At 44.0% G+C, this 23,567-nt stretch overlaps 3 pseudogenes; all 3 read left to right on the forward strand.

Moving 5' to 3' along the window:
• The first annotated feature begins 920 nt into the window (after positions 1–920).
• LOC138420177 (cytoskeleton-associated protein 2 pseudogene) lies at positions 921–1,866 on the forward strand (annotated as a pseudogene).
• A 209-nt stretch (positions 1,867–2,075) lies between these two features.
• Positions 2,076–7,412, forward strand: LOC138420178 (cytoskeleton-associated protein 2 pseudogene; annotated as a pseudogene).
• A 4-nt stretch (positions 7,413–7,416) lies between these two features.
• LOC138420179 (uncharacterized) lies at positions 7,417–11,441 on the forward strand (annotated as a pseudogene).
• The last annotated feature ends 12,126 nt before the right edge of the window (positions 11,442–23,567 follow it).

Genomic DNA, 23,567 nt, shown 5'->3' on the forward strand with positions numbered 1-23,567 from the left:
AATAGTCTCCCTATTACCCTTACCAAGGGACTTGTAATTGTCATTATCTGACACATGATTCTGCAATAGGGACACAGCCCCTGAAGTAGTCCAGTCTAAGCCTGACAAGATAAAGTCAGCATTTGAGACAGGTATCTACATGAAGGAAAGTTCCCATAACATCTGTGTACAGGTACAGTGTGGGAAGTGATAGAATTGGTACTGAATGATAAACACTACCTGGAGACAAATGATTTAGTTAATGATAGAAGCATATAATCCTTGGAGACTGGGGGATTTAACAGAGGTTGGGACACACCCCAAGGATGCACATATGATTATGATTCCAGGTAACAGGATAGCCCTGACTCATCATTAGTAAAGGTAGGAAATCAGAGATCCTAGGTTTATCCCCAGAAATCAGACAGAACATGATCACTGAGTACATACAAGTGTTATGACAACTTGGAATATGGCACCAACATCTAAAGCCATCATTAGTTGCTCACTTCTCAATCCAATATGGTATTCTGATGGTCTGAGTCAGCACTAACCAGCTTCATGAAGAAACACCTTTTTCACCTGTAAACTATAGAGCCATAGATTAGAGACAACTATTCAGCAAAACATGGAGAGGAGTATTTGTTGTTCAGTTTCCATTAAACAGATGAATCATTATGCATCCCTTGTGGAGGGGTCATTAGGGTATGAAGAGAAGAATCAGAAGTGTTTCTTCTAATTCTGCCCTCTTCAGGTGTGCAGTTAAGTCCCTTCATGGAAACAGATTAAGCTCCTTTCTTCACATTGATCAAGCTAGAAAAACAAGCACAACAGGATTCCTATGCTACACCACGAGCTTTTGGATGCCTTGAAACTATGGACTGTTAAAGTTCCAGTTTCAGGAATCAAAGTGCAAGGTTTTAAATGGAACCTGGATAAACATGAATGTTGTCTTTGAGGGCAAGGATAGGAGTCTTTTTGAACACTGGCAGACACTAGTAGAGAAGATGACTGCTTACAGAGGTATTCTGTCAGAGGGATGGATGTTTATGGAAGTTATTGAACATCCAGGGTGAAGGGCGATTCTTTAAAAGTGAGGAGTCATCTGCGGTGGTCAAGCCAGAAACACCTCCCTCCCCTTGTCTGAGCTGTGTTGAGCACCCCATTTGTCCTGAGGGACATTCAGCTGCCCCCAAAGTCTGAGAGTCCAGTTCCTGCTCAGAGCAAAGATGACAAAAGCTCAAGGAGCATCTGGTAAGAAAACATGTTTGCATACAAACAGGAAAATCAGATATTATCAGTGGTAGAGCTCGGACAGTGAAGATATCTGAAGGCCAGGTCCAAGAAGAGACAAAAGTTCTGAAAACTTAAGACAAAAATGGCTGATAAATATGTCAGTAAACCTACTAAATCAAATATATAACAATGGAAAAAGCTATTCCCCTAAAATATGATAAATTAGCTGAGGTGTATCAATCACTAAAACTCTGAGGATAAAACTCTGCTATTGTTACCAATTAAAGATGACCCCCAACATCAACGTTATGACATTAAACCAAGCATTTCTCCTTAAAAATAGTAAAAATAAAACTACAGAAAAGACAAAGCAAGATGCTAACATGCCCAAGGAACTTGTGCTTGGATTTTCTGTGGCCAAGTTGTTCAGTCCAAGATTAATTGTTAAGTAAAAGATGAGAGTTCTGCAACAACCAAGAAACTTTCAGCCAGTCTCTAAATTCACAAAACCTCAGCCTGTAGACACTAGCAGTGTAACAGTAAAAAATGATAGAACCTCTCATGATGACTGCAACTAAAATTGGGAGCACCACATCTCAGAGCAGACAACTTGTGCTACCTCCTATTAGAAGTCACCATAGTGGAACCTGATACACAGTGGGTGCTCAGTGTTAGTCCCCATCTCTCCCCCATTCTTGTAGTCCCCCTCTTGCAGATTTCCTGAAGTCTTATTTGAGGACCATGCTCTATATTTCCCCCTTTCAGTCCCATCACACTCACTTTAGACACCCAGCTAGATACAGAAACTAAGTTTGTGTAAAATATGTTGATACACATGAACAGAGTTTATTTTGGCTATAATGGGTGAACTAATGGTTGACTTTCAACATTTGCATTTCATCTCACAAAGGTGTATGTTCAAATAATTTTTGTCTCAATTCATGTAGCTATTTAAACTGGGGTACCCTTGGACTGAGCGATCTGTATCCCAATTCTCTAAAAAGCCTTAGTTTAGTTTCTTTTTTAAATCCCTTCTAACTTACAAGAGGAAAAGTTCTTTTAGGTGAACTTTGGTATGTGGTTGAGCTTTGTAACTGTTTTGTTTTCCATGAAAGCAAACTTATATTTGCCATATTTTTTCTAGTGTATTGTTATTTTAAATAAAAGATGCTGCTACTTCATGTCAATACAAAATGTTTTGGTCTCACTTCTGTTAAGCCTTTTAAATAAGTGCCAAGTTATTAACTGAAGACACTTTGCAATCAGTTGAAAATAGTATTGTTTCATTTGATGGGTTTTGTGTCATCTTTATTCCTGTCTCTATTAAGCTCTTCAGGATAGTCATTCCTTCCTCCTTTTTGATGAATGTGTATCTCTCCTGACTATACCAGCTTGGAAAAGAGCTGCTCCTACATGTGGCAATCAAGGGGGATGAGAATGATGACTCTCGTGGTTCTCTGTAGCGCTGAGCAAACATCTCCCCCTCCTGCCCCATTTTATCCACCCAGAGAAGAAATCGGATTGATTTTACACCAAATCAATAAAGAGAACAGATACTATGCAAATTGACATAGAAAAGAATAATCTCCTTCCCTAAAAAAAAGAAGTCACCACAGTAATACCCAAGACAACATGAAACAAGGCCTCAAGATATGCCTACCAATGTTAGTTTGGAAAGGGCCTTGAGATAGAGTTATCACAAATACAGTTTCATCTGGTATCAAAACAGGTGCTTCTCAGGACATAAGACACTTATCAAGAAGCATAGCAGCTGAAATGGTAGCCAGGCCTGCTTTGTTTTCTAATACTAAATAGAAAAGTCAAAAAGCATTGACCAGCACAGACATACCATGGTGAAAAGAATTTATAGTAGATGGACTCAACCCAAATAAACTGTGGAGAAGAGAAAAGCTCATCAGAGTGGAAAACTGGCAAAGGAAAAGTGTGAAAAGGCTTCCGAGTTCAGTAGCCACCCAGCCTGAGCCCAAAGCACAAAGTGAAAAGTCAGTTGGGACTTCCTGGACTACCATAGCAGAAGATTTAAAAAAAAAAAAAAAAAACCCTTTACGATATTTTCTAAATGCCTAAACCTGATTAATAAGAGATGTCCACGAAGTGGTAGAATTGGTTACACTGAATGACCTAATTAAAAATATCCTAGATGTCAAAAAAAAAGTTTGTTAGATATTGGATATGCCTCACATATACTGAAACCATTCAAGTCCTACTGAAAATATTGTCACAATGTGAGAAGGCCATTCTGGCAGGAGTTCAGCCTATTGAAGAGATGCAACATGGAGTCGTTGACACTCTGACAGTAAAGAAGTCAAGTTAGATTTGGGCCAAACATTGAGGTTTGTGCAACCAAGAAACAAACTGAAGAAGCCATCATTGACAATGTTGACCTAGGATCAGAAAAACCAGAAATGGAAAATAAGCATCCTAGAAACGTGGTATTTCAAGACTGAAAATGGCCTGGATGACAAATATTCAACCAATGATTTTAAAACTCCCAATACAGATATTATTGCAGAATGCTTAAATATGTGTCTGCTACTCCATACTTGCAAAGTGTAGAGAAGGATGCAGTTTGATGGAACAAATTTTGCATTTAGAGCACTAAAGTTTCTAACACTGGTTAGACGTTCAAGGTCTTCAAGGGACTTTTAAATTGCTAGATATGTTAAATAACCATTACCCATAAATTTTCAAGAGTTAACAGAGTTGGGACAGAGTTGATACTGTATCATATGCTGCATTGTACTCAGAGCCTGGCCAGAGAGAAAAGAAGTGAAGCTCTGATTAACACTGGGGTTGTATTTTTCAAGGGGGTTTTGTTGGTTTGTTGTGGCTTCATATATCCTTTAGGTTAAGAGTTGCCAGGTACTTAAGTATTCACAGTAGTCAGTGCTTTTACTAATGTTCACTCTGTAGCAGCTGTTGACCTCTGTCCTTTGGAAAAGCAATTTTACCTTATTGATCTTAATAGACTGAGTTTTTCTCTAAGGTAAGTTTTGGCAAGGCACTTAGCTTGCTTTGTCACCTAGTTCTAGTAACCCCTATTGCTATGGTCTCCTCTGTCCTTGGGACATTGCCCCTAGTTCTTGTCACTATCCGGCAATGCCAGCAGGTTGGCAACCTGTAGTCTCTTGGCCTCTTATTGTAGCCAAAGTCACCAAGAAAGATAATTAACTAAATACTCCATTTCTAAGAGAAGATACTTTTGGATAAGAAAAGACGTGCATAAACCTAGTTGGTATTCAGAACCTTAAGTCTTAGTTCCTTTAAGTTCCGTTTCAAATCTGACTATCTAAAATGTTAAAACTTAACTTCTATTGCTTCATTTGATATAATTGATAGACTATTGTTCACTTAGTCATGTCTGACACTTTGCAATCCCATGGACTGCAGCACACCAGCTCTTCCCTATGCTTGTTTCCCAGATTTTCTCACACTCACATCTACTGAGTGGATGATGCCATCCAACAGTCTCATCCTCTATCACCTGCCTCCCCTCCTGCCCTCTGTCTTTCCAGCATCAGGGTCTTTTCCAGTGAGTCAGCTCTTCACCTCGTGTGTTAGAGGTATTGAAGCTTCAGCCCTTCCAATGAATATTCAGGGTTGATTTCCTTTACGATTGACTGGTTTGATCTTCTTGCAGTCTGAGGGACTCTCAAGAGTCTTCTCCAGCACCACAGTTTGAAAGCATCAATCCATTGGCACTCAGCCTTCTTTATGGTCCAACTCTCATATCCATACACAAACTGGAAACAAACTAAGATCATTCTATTGTTTTTGAGATTGCATCCAAGTACTGCATTTCAGACTCTTGCTGATTATGAAGACTACTCCATTTTTTCTATGGGAGTCTTGCCCACAGTAGTAGATATAATGGTCATCTGAATTAAATTTGCCTATTTCCACCCATTTTAGGTCACTTATTCCTTAAAATGTCAACATTCACTCTCACCATCTGCTGTTTGACCACAATTCACCTGATTCATGGACCTAACATTCCAGGTTCCTATGCAGTACTATTCTTTACAGCAGACTTACTTTCACCAGATACAACCACAACTGGGCATCATTTTCACTTTGGCTCAGCCTCTTCCCTCTTTCTGGAGCCATTTCTCCATACTTCTCTCCAGAAGCATATTAGACATCTACTGACCTTGTGGGCTTATCTTTCACTGTCATATGTTTTTAGCTTTCATACTATTCGTGGGGTTCTCAAGGCAAGAATGCTAACATGGTTTGCCATTCTATTCTCCAGGGACTGTGTTTTGTCAGAACTCTCCATCCATGACCCATCTGTTTTAGGTGGCCCTACACAACATGGCTCATAGTCTGAGTTACACAAAGCTGTGACTCTATGTGATCCTTTTGGTTAGTATTCTTTGATTATGGTTTTCATCCTGTTTGCCCTATGATGGATGAGGATTAGAGGCCCACGCAAGCTTCCTGATGGGATGGACTCACTGTGGGGAAAACTGGGTCATGCTCTGTTGGACAGGGCCATGATCAGCAAATATTTAATCCAATTTTATGCTGATGGGTGGGGCTGTGCTCCCTCCCTATAGTTTGACCTAAGGAAACCCAGTCCTAAAGTTTGAAGTCTCTGTGGTAGGCTATAGGCACTATGGTAGGGGTAGTGGCAACCTCCTCCAAGAAGACTTATGCCAGCACCCCACACGCCCTGTAGCCCTGCTGCTGCCAGTGCCGCTGACCCCACAGCAGGTGACTGTTGACCCACATCTCTGCCAGAAACTTCAAAACACATGCAAGTCTAACTCAGTCTCTTGTGGGGTCACTGCTCCTTTCTCTTCAGCCCTGGTGCACACAAAGCTTTGTCTGTGCCAAGCGTCTGCTTCCCTAGGCCTGTGGGAGATCTGTAATCAAATCTCCCTGACCTTCCAGTCCCTTTGTGAGATCCCCAGATTGGGAAGTCTGAAGGAGGCCTAGAACTTTCACTGCAGTGTGAGAACTTCTTTGGTATAATCGTTCTCTAGTTTGTGGATTACCCATGAAGGACCTAAGCTACTCCATTTTGTTAACAGAAAAACTCCATTTTGTAAGGTTCCAGGAAAAGAGCCTTTGGAAATCCCCTGACCTCACCCCACCACCCACGAGCCAATCAGACCCCAGACCAGAATCTCCTGAGTTAACGTTCAGGAACTCGTGGTCTACCTAGGTAATAGGGACCAATCAAAAACCAACACACAACCCTTCGAAAGAAAGTGACCAATCAGACATCCCCCTACGCAGAAACTTTTTTTTCCATGAACACTCCCTATATAAGCAATGTAACCCAAAACCCGGGGCTCCTCCCTATAGCCACTGCATCAGTATCGGTGAGAGCCGCAGCTCAAGCTTGGTAATAAAAACTCTCTTGCTTTTGCATCAGATATCAGCTCCCTGGTGGTCACTGGGAGATTTCACGACTTGGGCATAACATTTGGGGGCTCATCTGGGATCTCCCACCGGCTCCACAGGAAGACCGATCCAGAGAGTCATCTGCAGCCGTTAAGCTTTTTTCTGTCTTTCTTTTCGTTTCTGGCAGGGCCTATTTTCTGAGACCGGTATACAACTCAGGTGGACGGGCCGACGAGTCACTGGTGGGGGTCGTTGGGAGACATCCCTGACCCCGGCGGGGGGGACGGAGTGCCCCCGTTCTCTGTAGACGATAGCAGGTCGCTCCCACTGAACGGCCGTCGTCATTCAGTTTTACCTCCGGAGTCCCAGAGGTGTATTTCTCCTCTCTGTCTGTGTGGCTGTTTGTATTGTCTGTATTAATTTACCAACATCTGACTGATCCCGGGACGATGGGGCAATGCCATTCTAGCCCCATACCTCTATCGTTGGTTACTGATAATTTTAAGGAGGTCAAGATGCGCGCTCATGACCTCACTGTAGAAATTAAAAGAAATAATCACTTTTTGCACTGCAGAATGGCCGACTTTCCATGTAGGCTGGCCCTCAGAAGGCACCTTTGAGTTGGGAACTGTACACCGAGTTTGGGATATCAGTTCTGACCGCGGATCGGACACCCTGACCAAGTTCCCTATATCATAGTATGGGAAAATATCATATTGCGCCCCCTTCTTCGGTAAAACTTTTTTGCCTCAACAGGGATTTTCTACCGCTCAGGTGTTGGTGACAAGTGTAGGAAAAAACCTGAAGAATCCCAAGGAACCTGAACCAATGGCGCTGCTATACCCTATCTTGCAAAGGGGAACAAAAGAAGAACTTCTCTTTCCTCCTCCTTTCCAACCCCCTGAACCGCCACAGGCCCCCGCCATTCCTTCACCCAGGGACGAAACACGGTGGGGTGGAGGAGGACCCGCACAAAATATTCGCCATCGGCCAGCCAGGTCCCCGGAGGGGCCAGCAGACTCAACTGTTACCCTCCCCTTACAAGTGGCCGGCCCCCTCAATGAGGCAGGAAACCAACCTCATCAATACTGGCCCTTTTCTATGAGTGACCTATATAACTGGAGATCCCAAAATGCTAAGTTTTCAGACAACCCTAGAGATTTAACCAATCTTCTAGAAACTGTGCTTTTTACTCATCAGCCAACCTGGGACGACTGCCAACAGCTGTTCCAGATTCTCTTCACCATAGAAGAGAGAAAAAGAATACAGAATGAGGCCTGTAAAAGGGTCCCAGGGATAAATGGAGAACCCATCACTAATATAGATGAAATTAACACCTCTTTTCCTTTATCGTGACCCGACTGGGATTACAATATGGCACAAGGTAAGGAGAGGCTCCAGGTCTACCGCCAGACTCTCTTGGGGGGGCTTAAGGCAGATGCATGGAAACCTACTAACTAGCTAGAGTGGGAAATGTTCAGCAGGGCCCCACCGAGAGTCCAGCAGCCTTCCTGGAGAGGCTAATGGAGGCCTTTAGACAATACACCCCCATGGATCCAGAAGCAGAAGGCACTCAGGCTGCTTTGACAATACATTTTGTCAACCAGGTGGCTCCAACATTAGGAAGAAGTTACAAAAACTTGAACGCCTGGGTGAAAAGAGTATCCAGGATTTAATAACAGTAGCAGAAAGAGCCTACAACACCCGAGAAACCCCCGAGGAAAAACAAGCAAAAGCAGCAGATCGCCAAACCCGTAACATGGCACACATCCTGCTGGCTGCAACAGTTCCTGACTGGGGAGAGAAAGAGCGCCAGTTGCACCGCCTGGCTGCTGAAGGTAAGAGCCGTCCCCATATGCGACCAGCATTAGGAAAAAAACAATGTCCATGTTGTAAAGAGGAAGGACACTGGGCCAAGGAATGCCCTAAGAAAAAGAAGGGACCACAAAAGACCCCCATCCTGGCTGTCGAAGAACTGAGCGATTAGGGAGGATGGGGTTCAGTGCCCCTCCCCGAACCCAGGGTAACCCTAAGAGTGGAAGGGACCCCAATTGACTTGTCAGGGGCTCAATATTTGGTTTTGCTAGAGCCCCAGGGAAAACTGGCCGGAAAGACCTCTTGGGTGCAGGGGGCTACTGGAATGAAACAATACCAATGGACTACCCGAAGATCAGTGGACTTGGGTGTGGGCCGGGTATCCCACTCTTTCATGGTCATTCCGGAATGCCCCTTCCCTCTGCTAAGAAGAGACCTGTTGACCAAAATGGGGGCCCAGATTCAGTTCCTCCTGGGGGAAACCAAAATACTGGACCAGTCGGGCAGACCGATCCAAGTACTGACCATTCAATTAGAAGATGAATATCGGCTGCACCAGAAACCTATACCGCCTCCGGTAGACATTTGAAAATGGCTAGATGAATTCCCCGAGGTGTGGGCCGAGACAGGGGGAACCAGTTTTTCCAGACACCACCCTCCTGTATACGTAGATCTCAAGCCAGGGGCCAACCCCGTCTGGGTCCGACAATACCCCATGACCCTGGAGGCCCAATAGGGGATCACCCCCATATCCGCAGGCTCCTAGCCCAGAAAATCTTGAGACCCTGCCGGTCGGCCTAGAACACCCCCTTGCTCCTTGTCAAAAAAACAAATTCTCGTGACTATCGGCCAGTGCAGGATTTATGAGAAGTCAACCGCCGAGTTTTAGATATTCACCTTACTGTGCCGAACCCATACAACTTCCTCTCTCTCATCGGACCATCACTGGTATATGGTCTTAGATTTAAAGGATGCTTTCTTCAGCCTCCCCCTGGCATCCAAGAGCCAGGACCTTTTTACTTTTGAATGGTCTGACCCAGAAGAAGGAATCAACGGCCAGCTGACCTGGACCCGGCTGCCACAGGAATTTAAGAATTCTCCCACCATCTTCGATGAGGCCCTCCATGAGGATCTGGGTGAGTTCAGACAACACCACCCTCAACTAACCTTGTTACAATGTGTAGATGACCTCTTAATTGCAGCAAAGGACCAACAGACTTGCCTTATGGGCACCCGAGAACTATTGCAGACCCTTGAAAAATTAGGGTACTGAGCCTCAGCCAAAAAAGCTCAGATATGCCAACCAGAGGTCACCTACTTAGGGTATGTATTAAAGGAAGGACAGAGACGGCTGTCAGAGGCACGAAAGGAAACGGTACTTAAAATCCCTACCCCGGATTCACCTCGAAGGGTGAGAGAATTTTGGGGGTCTGCTGGGTTCTGCTGTCTTTGGATCCCAAATTATGCAGAACTGGCTAAACCCTTATATGAAGCCACAAAAAGTTCCACCACTTTCAGTTGGACGGAGAGGATGGAGACCTCTTTCAAGACTATTAACACGGCCCTGCTGTCAGCCCCCGCCCTAGGGTTGCCTGACGTTACAAAACCCTTTCTCCTGTATGTAGATGAAAAACAAGGAGTGGCAAAAGGGGTACTGATGCAACATCTGGGACCTTGGAAGCGGCCGGTAGCTTGTCTAAACGCCTAGACCCCGTGGCATCAGGCTGGCCCCCATGCCTCCGCATGATTGCAGCAGTGGCCCTAATGGTCAAGGATGCAGATAAACTGACACTGGGGCAAGAGCTGCATATCACCGCCCCCCATGCCATTGAGGGCATACTAAAACAACCCCCAGATAGGTGGATCAGCAACGCTCGGCTGACCCACTACCAGGGATTACTGCTAAACCCCTCCAGAATCATCTTTCTGCAGCCTACTGCTCTCAATCTGGCTACACTGCTTCCTAACCCGGATTTGGAAGCCCCAATCCATGACTGCAGCGACATACTGGCCCAGGTACATGGAGCGAGAGGACGTGCAAGATCGCCCTCTAGCGGATGCTGAAGTTACCTGGTATACGGATGGAAGCAGTTTTGTCCCAGATGGGCTCAGGTATGCAGGGGCAGCCATAACCACAGAAACCCAAATCGTGTGGGCGGAAGCACTACCTCTGGGCACTTCGGCTCAAAGGGCTGAACTAATCACCCTAACAAAAGCCCTCCAGTTGGGGAAGGACAAAAAACTTAACATCATTACCGATAGCTGATACACCTTTGCTACTACCCATATAACACGGAGCCATCTACAGAGAGAGAGGCCTCCTCACGGCCGAGGGTAAAATGATCAAAAATAAAGAAATAAAAGCCCTCCTCTCGCCATTGTGGCTTCCTAAAAAACTAGCCATAATACACTGCCCGGGACACCAAAAGTCAAACACCCTGACCTCAAAGGGAAACAATTTTGCAGGCAGAGCAGCCCAAGATGCAGCCCAGGGCACCGTGATAGAAGCCACCCTTCAATTGCCTGACCCCGGGAGCCCTGTTCTGCCAGCTTTACCCAACTACTCACCAAGAGACTTAGACTGGATAAAAGGTTTGCCTATGACCCAACAACTGGCCGGGTGGTGGAAGGCAGCAGACAGCTCCCTGATCCTCCCGGAGGAACTAGGAAAGCAGGTGTTCCTGAGGATGCATCACACCACTCACCTGGGAACCCGCAAGATGCAGGACCTGATTAGACATGCCAAGGTTACCATGAGAGACATCAGATCAATGATAGAAAATATCGTATCAACCTGCAAAGCCTGCCAGCTCACCAACGCTGCCTGTCATCCAGCCAACCATGGGTCGAGGGAACGTGGGAGTCGACCAGGAGCATACTGGGAGGTGGACTTCACTGAGGTAAAACCGGGTAAATATGGATACAAATATCTACTGGTATTCATAGATACCTTCTCAGGGTGGGTAGAACCTTTCCCCACCAAGAGAGAAACAGCACAGGTGGTGGCCAAAAAGCTGATTGAAGACATCTTGCCGTGATTCGGGTTTCCTGCACAGGTGGGGTTGGACAATGGGCCAGCCTTTGTATCTCAGGTAAGCCAGGGGGTAGCCCAGGCTTTGGGGGCTAGGTGGAAGTTGCATTGTGCTTATAGGCCCCAGAGCTCAGGACAAGTAGAGAGGTGAATAGAACACTCAAACATTAACAAAACTAGTTGCTGAGACTGGAAGGGACTGAGTGGCTCTCCTCCCCTTTGCCCTATACTGGGTGCAAAATTCTCCCTACCAACTGGGATTTACCCCCTTCGAAATTATGTATGGGATATCTCCCCCAATAATTCCTAACCTAAAAATAGAGGTGCTAAAAGAGATAAATGATCAAAGACTACTCTTTTGTCCCCGGTCCTTACAATACTCCCACAGGGACACGTGGAAGAGGCTCAAGGCATTATATGAATCAGGCCCACCACCTGAACCCCACCGCTAACGGCCAGGAGACTGGGTGTATGTGTGCCACCATCATCAAGAGACCCTAGAGCCCAGGTGGAAAGGGCCCTTCCTAGTTGTCTTGACGACACCCACTGCTCTCAAGGTTGACAGCATATCTACTTGGGTTCACCACACCCATGTATGGCCTGCGAACCTGTTCGCCCTAAGGGAAGAATTGCTCCCCCAGTGGAAGACCAAGCTGGACAAAATAAATCCACTCAAACTCAAGCTACAAAGGCGATAAAAGTATCTCTATGGCTTAGTGCTGCCGCTAACCCTCATCAACCAATGAACCTGACTTGGATGATTCGAAGCACAACTACAGGAGAAGTAATTAACTCCACCTCGGCCATTCATCCTAAAAACACCTGGTGGCCAGACTTAGAATTCTACCTTTGTCTTCTGGCCACAGGATCATGGGACATTGGTGAATGGGAGGTAAAGATGCCCGGCAAGCCCAAATGTGGGGCTGGCATTAATAGGTGTAATACTCGGCCCCCCACTAACTCAGGGCCTGGGTGCAGCCACTACATCCAATGGGCAAGCTTATGGGAAGCACCCTTCTATGTGTGCTCCAGAGGGAAACAGGACTGGGCGACCATCAATAACTGGGGGGGGGGGGGGGTTGATAAGTTTTATTGCGCCAATTGGGGATGCGAGTCAATGGGGACGGTCAATTGGGAGCCCCCTATTTGTGGTGACTTGATTACCTTGGGTCACGTTCCGGGGCCCACTGGGTCAACTGGGCCTTGCATGAACTTTCTTTGTAATCCGGTGAGGCTCAAATTCTCAACTGAAGGAAAAAAGTTCCCCGGTTGGGAAGCCAAACAATCTTGGGGCCTCCACCTATATCAGCCAGGATATGACAATGGGTTGCTATTCACCGTCAGGTTGAAAGTAGGACCCATACAGATCGGTCCAAATCGGGGCATAGGGCCCAATTCAGTCCTAGTGCCATGAGAGGCTACCCACGCCCCCATTCAGCCAGCCCACACCCTCGCTAGAGAACCTACCCAAACGCCTCCCAGGCCCTACATTACTAATACAAGCAACTCCCCTCAAGTTAGCCTTATGGGACCTAACATTAGGATGATCAGGACCCGTTATTTAATGTGGTAATCAGCTCCTATCGGGTCCTAAATTCCACTCGCCCGGACCTGACTGGCAGTTGCTGGTTATGTTATGACATCAAACCCCCGATTATGAAGGTATAGCTGTCCCAGGAGTTTACATTCAAACCAAAAACCACAGAGCTTGCCGATGGCAGCAGAAAGGAGACACCAGATGAACCCTCCAACGAGTAACCGGGTGGGGCCTTTGCATAGGAAATGTCCCCCAAACCGACCAACACCTCTACAATTCTACAGATTCTATAGCGACAACCGGGTACCTGGTGCCTCCCCAGGAAAATTGGTGGGCCTGCTCCACAGGCTTAGCCCCTTGTATTTGCGGGCAGGTGCTAAATAACTCCAAAGATTTCTGCGTATTGGTACTATTAGTCCCCCGACTGTTCTATCACTCCAATGATGAAATCCTCCCAAAACTAGAAGCTTCACACCAGTCCAAGAGAGAGAGCCAGTCTCAGCCTTAACCCTCACAGTCCTACTGGGGTTAGGGGCAGCTGGGGCAGGAACTGGGATATCCTCTTTAATAGTGCAGAATCAACACTACTCTAGCCTAAGAGCAGCCATTGATCTTGATATCGAAAGACTAGAAAGCTCAGCCAGGAACCTCCAAGAGTCACTGAGTTCTCTGGCGGAAGTAGTACTGCAGAATAAAAGGGGATTGGATTCGGTTTTCCTCCAATGGGAAGGCCTATGTGCTGCGTTAGGAGACTGTTGCTTTTATGTGAATCACTCGGGGGTAGTCAGGGAGTCCCTGGCCAAGATAAGAGAAGGGCTGAGTCAGAGAATAAGAGAAAGAGAAATGTCTCAAACCTGGTTTGAATCCTGGTTCAATTCATCCCCCTGGTTTGCAACTCTCATATCCTTCTTGGTGGGGCCCCTGATTATCTTGTTACTACTGCTCACCTTCAGGCCATGCTTACTAAACAAATTGGTGGCCTTCATTAAAAGCCGCATCAACACAGTGCAGCTCATGGTACTCAGATCCCAATATGCGGCCCTACCAATGGTCCCCTTAGCAGGAAACAATATAGAGCTGACCTCAGACCCATGATCGGGTCTGTCCTGGATCCTACAGAAGGGGTGAATGAAGGACCTAAGCTACTCCATTTTGTTAACAGAAAAACTCCATTTTGTAAGGTTCCAGGAAAAGAGCCTTTGGAAATCCCCTGACCTCACCCCACCACCCACGAGCCAATCGGACCCCAGACCAGAATCTCCTGAGTTAATGTTCAGGAACTCGTGGTCTACCTAGCTAATAAGGACCAATCAAAAACCAACACACAACCCTTCAAAAGAAAGTGACCAATCAGACGTCCCCCTACGTAGAAATTTTTTCCCATGAACACTCCCTATATAAGCAATATAACCCAAAACCCGGGGCTCCTCCCTATAGCCACTGCGTCAGTATCGGTGGGAGCCACAGCTTGAGCTTGGTAATAAAAACTCTCTTGCTTTTGCATCGGATATCGGCTCCCTGGTGGTCATTGGGAGATTTCGCGACTTGGGCATAACACCCACACAGAGCTCTCTAGTGGGGCTAATGGCGACCTCCTCCCAGAGGACTAACACCAGACCCCACACCTCCCAAGACTGCTGCTGCCAGTGGCCCTGGCCCCAGAGGCAGGCCACTGCTGACTCGTGCCTCCACGGGAGACCCTCAAACAGTCACAGGCAAATCTGGCTCAGTCTCTTGCAGGAGTCTCTTGCAGGAGTCTCTTGCAGGGAAAGGAGCTCCTTTCCCTGGGTCCTGGTGCACACAAGGTTTTGTCTGTGCCCTCTGAGAGTCTGGTGGGTATTAGATTTGATTTTAAATGTGATTGCACCCCTCCTATAGCAATTTTGTGACTTCTGCTTTGCCCTTGGACATGAGGCTATCTTTTTTTGGTGGGCTCCAACATCCTCCCGTCCATGGTTGTTCAGCAGCTAGTTGCCAATTTTGGTGTTCTCGCAGGAGAAGATGAGCACACACCCTTCTACTCCACCATCTTGCCTCAACCCAAATTTGTCTGCATTTTCCAAGGGGGGAGATGAACACAAGCGGCCGCTGCTGTTACAGAATATAGAGAGACTATTAGGATGGGCTTACAGAAGTAACATACAATATTTAGTGTCATTCTAGTCTAGGTAGTATTTCTAAAGTACTTAAAATTGATTTCTTCCTTTAAAAATAAACACCCTGTATGCAAGACAGGAAAAAAGACACAGATGTGTATAACGGACTTTTGGACTCAGATGGAGAGGGAGAGGGTGGGATGATTTGGGAGAATGGCATTCTAACATGTATACTATCATGTAAGAATTGAATCGCCAGTCTATGTCTGATGCAGGATACAGCATGCTTGGGGCTGGTGCATGGGGATGACCCAGAGAGATGTTATGGGGAGGGAGGTGGGAGGGGGGTTCATGTTTGGGAACGCATGTAAGAATTAAAGATTTTAAAATTTTAAAAATAAAAAAATTAAAAATTAAAACAAATTAAAAAAAACAGAATGCTATTGAAAAACAAAAAAAAAAAAAAAACCACTGTGAAGTAATGTCTCCTAAAACATGATAGTCATCCACAGTAAGTAGGTCTCTTTCCCCCACATAAACACCAGTAAGATTGTTTTGAAAGTCTCTGAACTAATACTTAAGATGGCATACATCCTTTACCAACTCTTACAGTTTCAAAGAAGGATTTGATCCTTGTGAAATGTTAGTATTAAAATTGCATAATATGGATGGGTTAAAAACATTTCTGTTCATTAATTCCATTTTATAATAGTGTCAATCTTAGTTCTATTTGTCTTATGTTCTAGAATGTTGAATTTTTATTCCTTTTGAACTGTATCTAATATGTATATAAAGTAAACTTAAGTATTTTTAAAAATATGTAAAAAGCTGGTGGTCATTACTGAAGAGAGATTACAAACTTCGCCATCCAAGAAACAAGTCCAAGTAAGAGCAGCTAGAAAGAAAAAGCATGTACTGAGTTTACATTAAGCCCCACCAGCATATATTCCCTGACTTTTTCTGGCTGTTGATGCCACCACCGCTATAAAGAGCTTAGAGGAAGGCAGTCATTCTGAAGTCTGATTATAGGAACAAGAAGGAAACAAGGTAACTTGCATTATGAGGTTTTTTTCCGCCTATTACAATTCAGTACAGCCAGAAACCAAGCACTTTTGAAGGTGAAATAGAAAAGAATCAGAACCTTTATGAGCTGCGTGCTGCCATCATTAGTAAGGTGTACAGGAAATGCAGGTATCTTACTGCAGAAAGGCCTTCAGTAAAACTTTTGTGCAGTGAATTCAATCAAATTTCCCTGTTCCCAAAGAGGACTGTTTTCTACCTAGACCTACTCAATACTTGATACCAACAAGGACATGCAAAAGGGCTTGGACTCCTCAGTGATGGAACACAGTGCTATGAGGAAACTGAAGGTGCAGTTGCCCTGTCATATGTCCTTTTTGAGGGATGACCTGTCTGGCCTTATGGAAGCTAAGTGTTAAGACTGCTTAACATCAAAGTTTAATCCATCTCAGGAGCCATCACATAACCATTAATAGAAAGCTCCCAGGTGATCTGAGTAGGTCTTCAGTGGGAAGAACTACCATTCACAGGCTCACCTTGTGATCACCACTGAACCATTAACCTCTAGTTTCTATGAGACAAAATAAGTTCAAGGCAATACTGTCAGCAAAACAGGGACTAGAAACCTGCCCACTGGAATTTAATGTTATGTCTAGATGCCAGCTGTTGAAGACACACATTAGGATGAGCAGTAATTCCCGCTCCCTCGGCACTGCTGTATTCCTGAAAGGGAGTCCTCGAGGCTACAAGCACCTGTGTCACCTTACTGTAAGGAGCACTCTCCTGCACCTGGTACATCTCAAAGTGTCCCTGCTCTCATCCTTCCTGGTGTAAATTCCTTCCTTATCCTTTGATCCAAGCTGTGACTGTCTCCCCCTATGCAAGATGATGGCTGCCACTTTCACCACATTAACTGGGATAGTTAGTGGGTGGCCGATCTGCCCTATGTCATCTTTGGTTAAAAATTCTGTAATAACTGATAGAAACAGGATCCTAAGATAAATTCTGCTTTGTGTTCTGATGGCTTCTGATAGGAAAAAACATTCTACACAGATGAAGACAAGCTCACTCAAGGAAGCCAGCCACAGGTGAGGCTATTTAATCCTGTTGGGTTAACAGTTTTGTAAGTGATGAACACCTGTGATCTTTGGAATTATGATAGCTCAGCTCCCAATCAGAGTAACTACTCACACACTAAGGGAAAACCTTCAAATTTCAGTTAAACAATAGGAAAGTAAATCCTACAGAAAGAGCCCTTAGATATCACCTATCAACATAGTCTTGATGCATTTGTTTCCCAACTGTCAGGATTCTTTTGTCCTCCGAGAACAGAAGTAGTGTGAAAGAAGGAGAAAAGCTTCTAAGATCAATGTCACAGTTCCATGTAATGCTCCAATTCCACCTTCCAGCCCATACACTTTATAAGGATCTTGTTGCTCAATTCAATTATGATATTAATGAGACTCAACTTCAGGCTGAGAAACATCAGGAAACCCTGCTAAAAGATAAGTTTAGAAAATAGAGAGTCTTGAATTCAAAGATCTGTAGTTTGGACACGAAGTATGAAAAGAACACTTGGGTCTGGGGTCCCATAAGAAAGCTACCTCCATAGTGGCTCAGATGATAAAGAATCCACCTGCAATGCAGATCTGGATTCAAGAAGATACCCCTGGAGAAGGGAATGGCTATCCACTCCAGTATTCTTGCCTGGAAGGTTTCATGGACAGAGGAGCCAAGCTGGCTATAAGTCCCTGGGGTCACAGAGTCGGACACGACTGAGCAAATAAGCCACACAAAAAAGCTGCAAATTATTATTTCAGCAGTGAAGTTATGGTTAACTCTAGTCTATAATTGTAGTGCCACAAAAGACACTATTTCAGCAGAAACTAAAGAATTTTGAAGACTAATAGCTAGGGGCCAAAGACAAGAGTTCGAAAGGTAAAATAAGAGAGCTAAACAGCAGGCATGTGAGGATGTTATGCTAATACACAGTCTCTCCCCCAGAGTCATTCCTAGCCTTGGGTCTTACCTCCCAAATTCCAGCCAAACAGAATCAGAATCTAAATGAACACCAGAGTATCTCCCAGATTTCAAATTCCCTTAATAAAAAGGCTAAGTGGAACCGAGAGGATCAAGACAAGTTAAATTTCAACTAACAGCCCTTGCATCCTCAAAAGGCTTTGTTAAAAAGTCGATCTCAGGGCAGATGTCCTAGAGACAAAGTGTACCAGACACTGAATCCTTCCTGGAGGTTTTGGAACAGAAGGTAGCTATAAAGCCTAGTGGAAGCACCAGGAAAACAGTGGACTATATTCAGTTTCCTTCTGGTGTTATAAGACAGGAGAGAAAGAACCTCACTAGCTGCCTTTGTCAAGGATAGTAAGGTTAAGTTTTAAGAGATTAAGCTAGAGTTACAACCAAAGCTTGAGGCAACCAGAGAATGTCCTTCTTGCATTGTCCATTGTCAGGGATGCCAAATGGATAATTAACAATGCCCTTTCCTAATAAAAGTAGAGCTAGTGCTCAGAGCCTGGCCCCTTAGGTAGCACATCATTTTTGAGTTATTTCCAGTCCTGGGTTTTCCAAGAGTCCACGAAAAGCCAAGTAAAGGAAGAAGGAGGAAATTACTCTATCTGAAGAGAGAGTTTTCAGTATTTGATCAGCCCAACGCTTTTTTTCAGTTCAGTACCAAGTTTCACTTTTACTAGTGAAAGAAAAACCCGTCTCGACTTCTTACAAATATTTTGTGATTACAAGTAGAAAGGGGAGTAGAATCTAGGTACCTTATTCATTTTTATTTCTCCCCTCAACCCACCTCATGTGAAGAGTTGACTCATTGGAAAAGGCTCTGATGGGGGAGGGATTGGGGGCAGGAGGAGAAGGGGACGACAGAGGATGAGATGGCTGGATGGCATCAGCAACTCAGTGGACGTGAGTTTGAGTGAACTCCGGGAGTTGGTGATGGACAGGGAGACCTGGCGTGCTGCAATTTATGGGGTCACAAAGAGTCGGACACGACCGAGCAACTGAACTGAACCCCCCAAGCGGGAAATTCACTGTCTCTCAAATGAGGTAGAAACAGACAATCAGAGAGAAACAGACTTTGACAGAAAAGAGAAATTAACTTTGAAAACTCCCCCCTCTCGCCAAGGAGAACTCATCTTCCACCCTGCCTTTGCTTCAGCCTGCTGCAGAAACAGCCAGCAACTACAGAATCGCAGAAGTTGAAGGGGAGATAACCTAACTGGTCAGAGTTGGAGGCTAGACTTGATTGGTCAGGCTGGAGCCAATGAGCTTCCTGAACCTATTAAACCAGAAGTTAAGTGGCGCCTGAGGACTGGTGCTTCCTTTTGATTTTTTTGATTGTTTGTTTGTTTCAATTGGGAGACTTTTGAGTATGTCCACCTGTAAGTTCTGTATGATAATTCACTCTCCAACAAGGAAAAAAAAAGTTGCAACTGTCAGAAATGGGCTAGAATTTTACATTTTTTAGTAAAAAAATAAACTCAATAAACTGATTATTACATCCTTCCAGGTGAAAAAGAATAGTTCGTTCCTTAATTATTATAGATGAAGGTGCAAGTCATATCACCTGTGTGAGCAGAAACCATTGCTAACTCCCTCCTTTTTAGAATCTCCGCTTATAGTCCTAAGGTTAAAGAACCTCCCCTGCCAGTGCAGGAGACATAAGAGAGGTGGGTTCGAAAGATCCCCTGATCTTTCCCACTAGAGTGGCAAGCCACTCTAGTATTCTTGCCTGGAGAATCCCATGGGCAGAGGAGGCTAGCGGGCTACAGTCCATAGGGTCGCATACAGTCGGACACGACTAAAGTGACTTAACACAGGCACAGGCACTTACAGTCCCAACCCTCTCCCTCTGAAAACATGTTTGAGCAAAACAAGACTGTAGCTAGTGGCCATTCAATCACTCCATGGTCTCACACTGTTCCTCTGGATAGTTGATAGCAAAACTCACTTTTCTTATCTAAGAGTTTTTCTTATTAATACATCCTAACTAATCCTCATCTTTGAGCTTAAGAAAATTGGCAAAATCTCTAATAATGAGAGCTAGAGTGAAGTTATTATTTTTACTCTGGCACTTAGAAGAATGTTTTATGCCACCAGGAGAATATTCATAAGTTTATAAATCTTTTCTCCAGTAGCTGCACCAACAGTATCACCTGAGACATATTAGAAATGCAAATTCTTAATCATCTGAATTAGAAACTCTTGGAGTCTGACTCTGCGACCCCATGGACAGTAGCCCACCAGGCTTCTCTGTCCATAGGATTCTCCAGGCAAGAATACTGCACTAGGTTGCCACACCCTCCTCTAGGGGATCTTCCCAGCCCAGAGATTGAACCTGTGTCTCTTACATCTCCTGCATTGGCAGGTGGGTTCTTTACCACTAGTGCCATCTGGGAAGCCCTAATCTTCTGAATTGGAAACTCTTGGGATAGTGGTCAACAATCTGAGGGACAGCAGGTGGTTTCCAGTGTTTCCAACACATGCTGAAGTTGGAGAACCACTGTTCTATACCAGTTCAGTCAGAATCTGTGCAGGATCTATTGCTTTTCCAAACTCCCAGTGTAGCTTTTCAGAGTTCTCTGGGTGATTTCCATGTGCAGTTAAGGTGGTTAACCAGTGCCTTTATTATTCATAAATTGTTACCATCTTGGTGCAAACTGAAAGTTATTACCAAATCTTTACCTCTGGTCCAGACCTCCCTCATTGTGTTCAGGCCTATATATCCAGCTGATCTTATAGAGAACTTATTGTGTGTAGGGCCAAGTATTAAGGGATTTATTAATACTATTTACTACTTTACTTAATCCCTAGATCTTTTACATTTGAAGAACTGAGGTTTTTAAATATCAAATATCCTACTCAAAAATAAACAAGTGTCCAAGTCCAGATTCAAGAAAATGACTTGAGGATAACTACACTCTGTTGTTCTTCATTTAATATTTTGTTGAGGATTTTTGCATCTTTTCATCAGAGATACTGACATAATTTTCTATTGTTTCACTTTCTTTGGTTTTGGTATCTGGGTAATGGTGGCTTTGTAGAATAAATTTGGGAGTGTTCTGTCCACTTCAATTTTTTGGAATAGTTTGAGAAGCATAGGTATTAGCTCTTATATGTTTTGTAGCTATGTGATGCTGCCCATTCGGGACTTCTGTTTGCCAGTTTTTTCATTACTGATTCAATTTCACTACTAATGATTGGTGTCTTGCCCCTCATACTGTTCACTGAACCCAGGGTAGAAAAGGTGTGACAGGGAAGCTGGAAGAAGACTCAGGAGCTGTGGGGACTGCAGAAATGTGTATTCTCTCTGGGCGGCAGCAGCAGCAGCAGCAGCAGCAGCAGGGAGTCTTCAAAAATTACTGATATACAAAGACAGACAAAAGTGGCCTATGACCAAGTAGGCACACAGGCCCAGTGCTACCAGCGTCAGCAGTATCATTGTTTATAGAACATAAGGTATGAGGAAGTGAGAGAGAGGGGCAAGAGAGCCTGACTGACACCATGTTGTCAGTTAATTTCTCCACAATTGGTTTGTTCCTTTTGTCTGTTTCTTCCTGATTCAGTGTAAGACTGTATGTTTTTAGAAATGTATCTACTTCCTCTAGGTTGTCCAATTTGTTGGCATATAACTATTCATAGTAGTCTCATATAACTTTTATAATTACTATAATTTTATTATATTTATAATTATATCATTTATTATATTATTTTATAATTATATTATAATTTTATAATTATCATTTATATAATTTTTTGTGTATCTGCGATTTTGGCAGTTATTTCTCTTCTTTCATTTCTTATTTTATCCTATCCCTCTCTCTTCTCTTCTTGGGATTCCCTGGTAGCTCAGTTGGTAAAGAATCCACCTGCAATGCAGAAGACCCCAGTTTGATTTCTGGGTCAGGAATATCCCCTGGAGAAGGGATAGGCTATACCCACTGCAGTATCCTTGGGCTTCCATTGTGACTCAGCTGGTGAAGAATCTGCCTGCAATGTGGGAGACCTGGGTTTGATCCCTGGATTGGGAAGATCCCCGGAAGGAGGAAATGGCTACCCACTCCAGTGTTCTGGCCTGGAGAATTCCATGGACTGTACAGTCCCTGGGATTGCAAAGAGTCAGACACAACTGAGCGAATTTCACTTCACTTTCTTCTCTACTTGGTGAGCCTGGCTAAAAGTTTATCAACTTTGTTTATCTTTTCAAAAACCCAGCTCTTTGTTTCACTGATCTTTTCTGAATTTTTTTCATCTGTTTTATTTCCTCTCTAATCTTTATTATTTCCTTCCTTCTGCTGATTTGGGGCTTCACTTATGGGCTTTACTTCTTTTTCTAACTTTTTTAGGTGATAGGTTAGGCTGTTTGACAATTTTCTTGTTCTTTGAGATAGCCCAGTGTCACCATGAACTTCTCTCTTAGAAATGCTTTTGCTGCATCCCATAGACTGTGGAATTCAAGGTATCTTCCTCTTGGATTTCTTGGTTGACTTGGTTTTTTAGAGCATGTTTGTTAGGCTCCTTATGTTTGTGTTCCTCCCACTTTTCTTCCTGTAATTCATTTTGAGTTTCATGCCATTGCAATCAGAAATGTATACATGCTTTATATAGTTTTTTTATGTCTTAATCTCTTTAGATCATCTTGTTTGGGATTCCTTGTTTCCTATACCTGGAAATCTGTTTCCTTTTTCAGGTTTAGGAAGTTTTCAGCCAAAATGTCATCAAATATATTTTCTTCTCCTTTCTATCTCTCTCCTCTACTTGATGCCTATAATGTGATTGTTGGGCATCCCTGGTGGCTCAGTAGTAAAGAATCAGCCTGCCAAACGAGAGACCCAGACTCAATCCCTGGATGGGGAAGATCCCCTAGAGAAGGAAACGGCAACCCACTCCAGTATTCTTGCCTGGGAAATCCTATGGACAGAGAAGCCTGCTGGGCTATAGTCCATGGGGTCACACAGAGTCAGACACAACTTAGCCACTAAACAACAACAAATGTGACTGTAAGTATGTTTCATATACCAGAGTTCCCTTAAACTCTTCTCATTTTTTAAATTCATTTTTCTACTATTCTGATTGAATGATTTCCACTACCCTGTCTCTGGATTGCCAATCCATTCTTACATTCTCTCAGTCTGTTATTTATTCCCTTTGGTATATTTTTTATTTTACTTATTATATTCTTCAGGTTTTTTTTTTCTGTTTGTTGAAGTTCTGAGTTCATCCATTTTTCTCCCAATCATAAACATATTTATGACAATTATTTGGAACTCTTTATCTGCTAAGTTGCTTATCTCCATTCTATTTAGTTCTTTTTCCAGTGCTTTGTCTTTCTCTTTCATTTGGAGTTTATTCTTTTGTCTCCTCATTTCGCATGACTCTGTGGGTTTTAAAACATATTTATTAGATATATCAGTTACATTTCCAAGTCTTTAACAAGTGACATTTTGTAGGTGTC

This window comes from Ovis canadensis, chromosome 15, assembly GCF_042477335.2.
Source record: "Ovis canadensis isolate MfBH-ARS-UI-01 breed Bighorn chromosome 15, ARS-UI_OviCan_v2, whole genome shotgun sequence".
Lineage (NCBI taxonomy): Eukaryota > Metazoa > Chordata > Mammalia > Artiodactyla > Bovidae > Ovis > Ovis canadensis.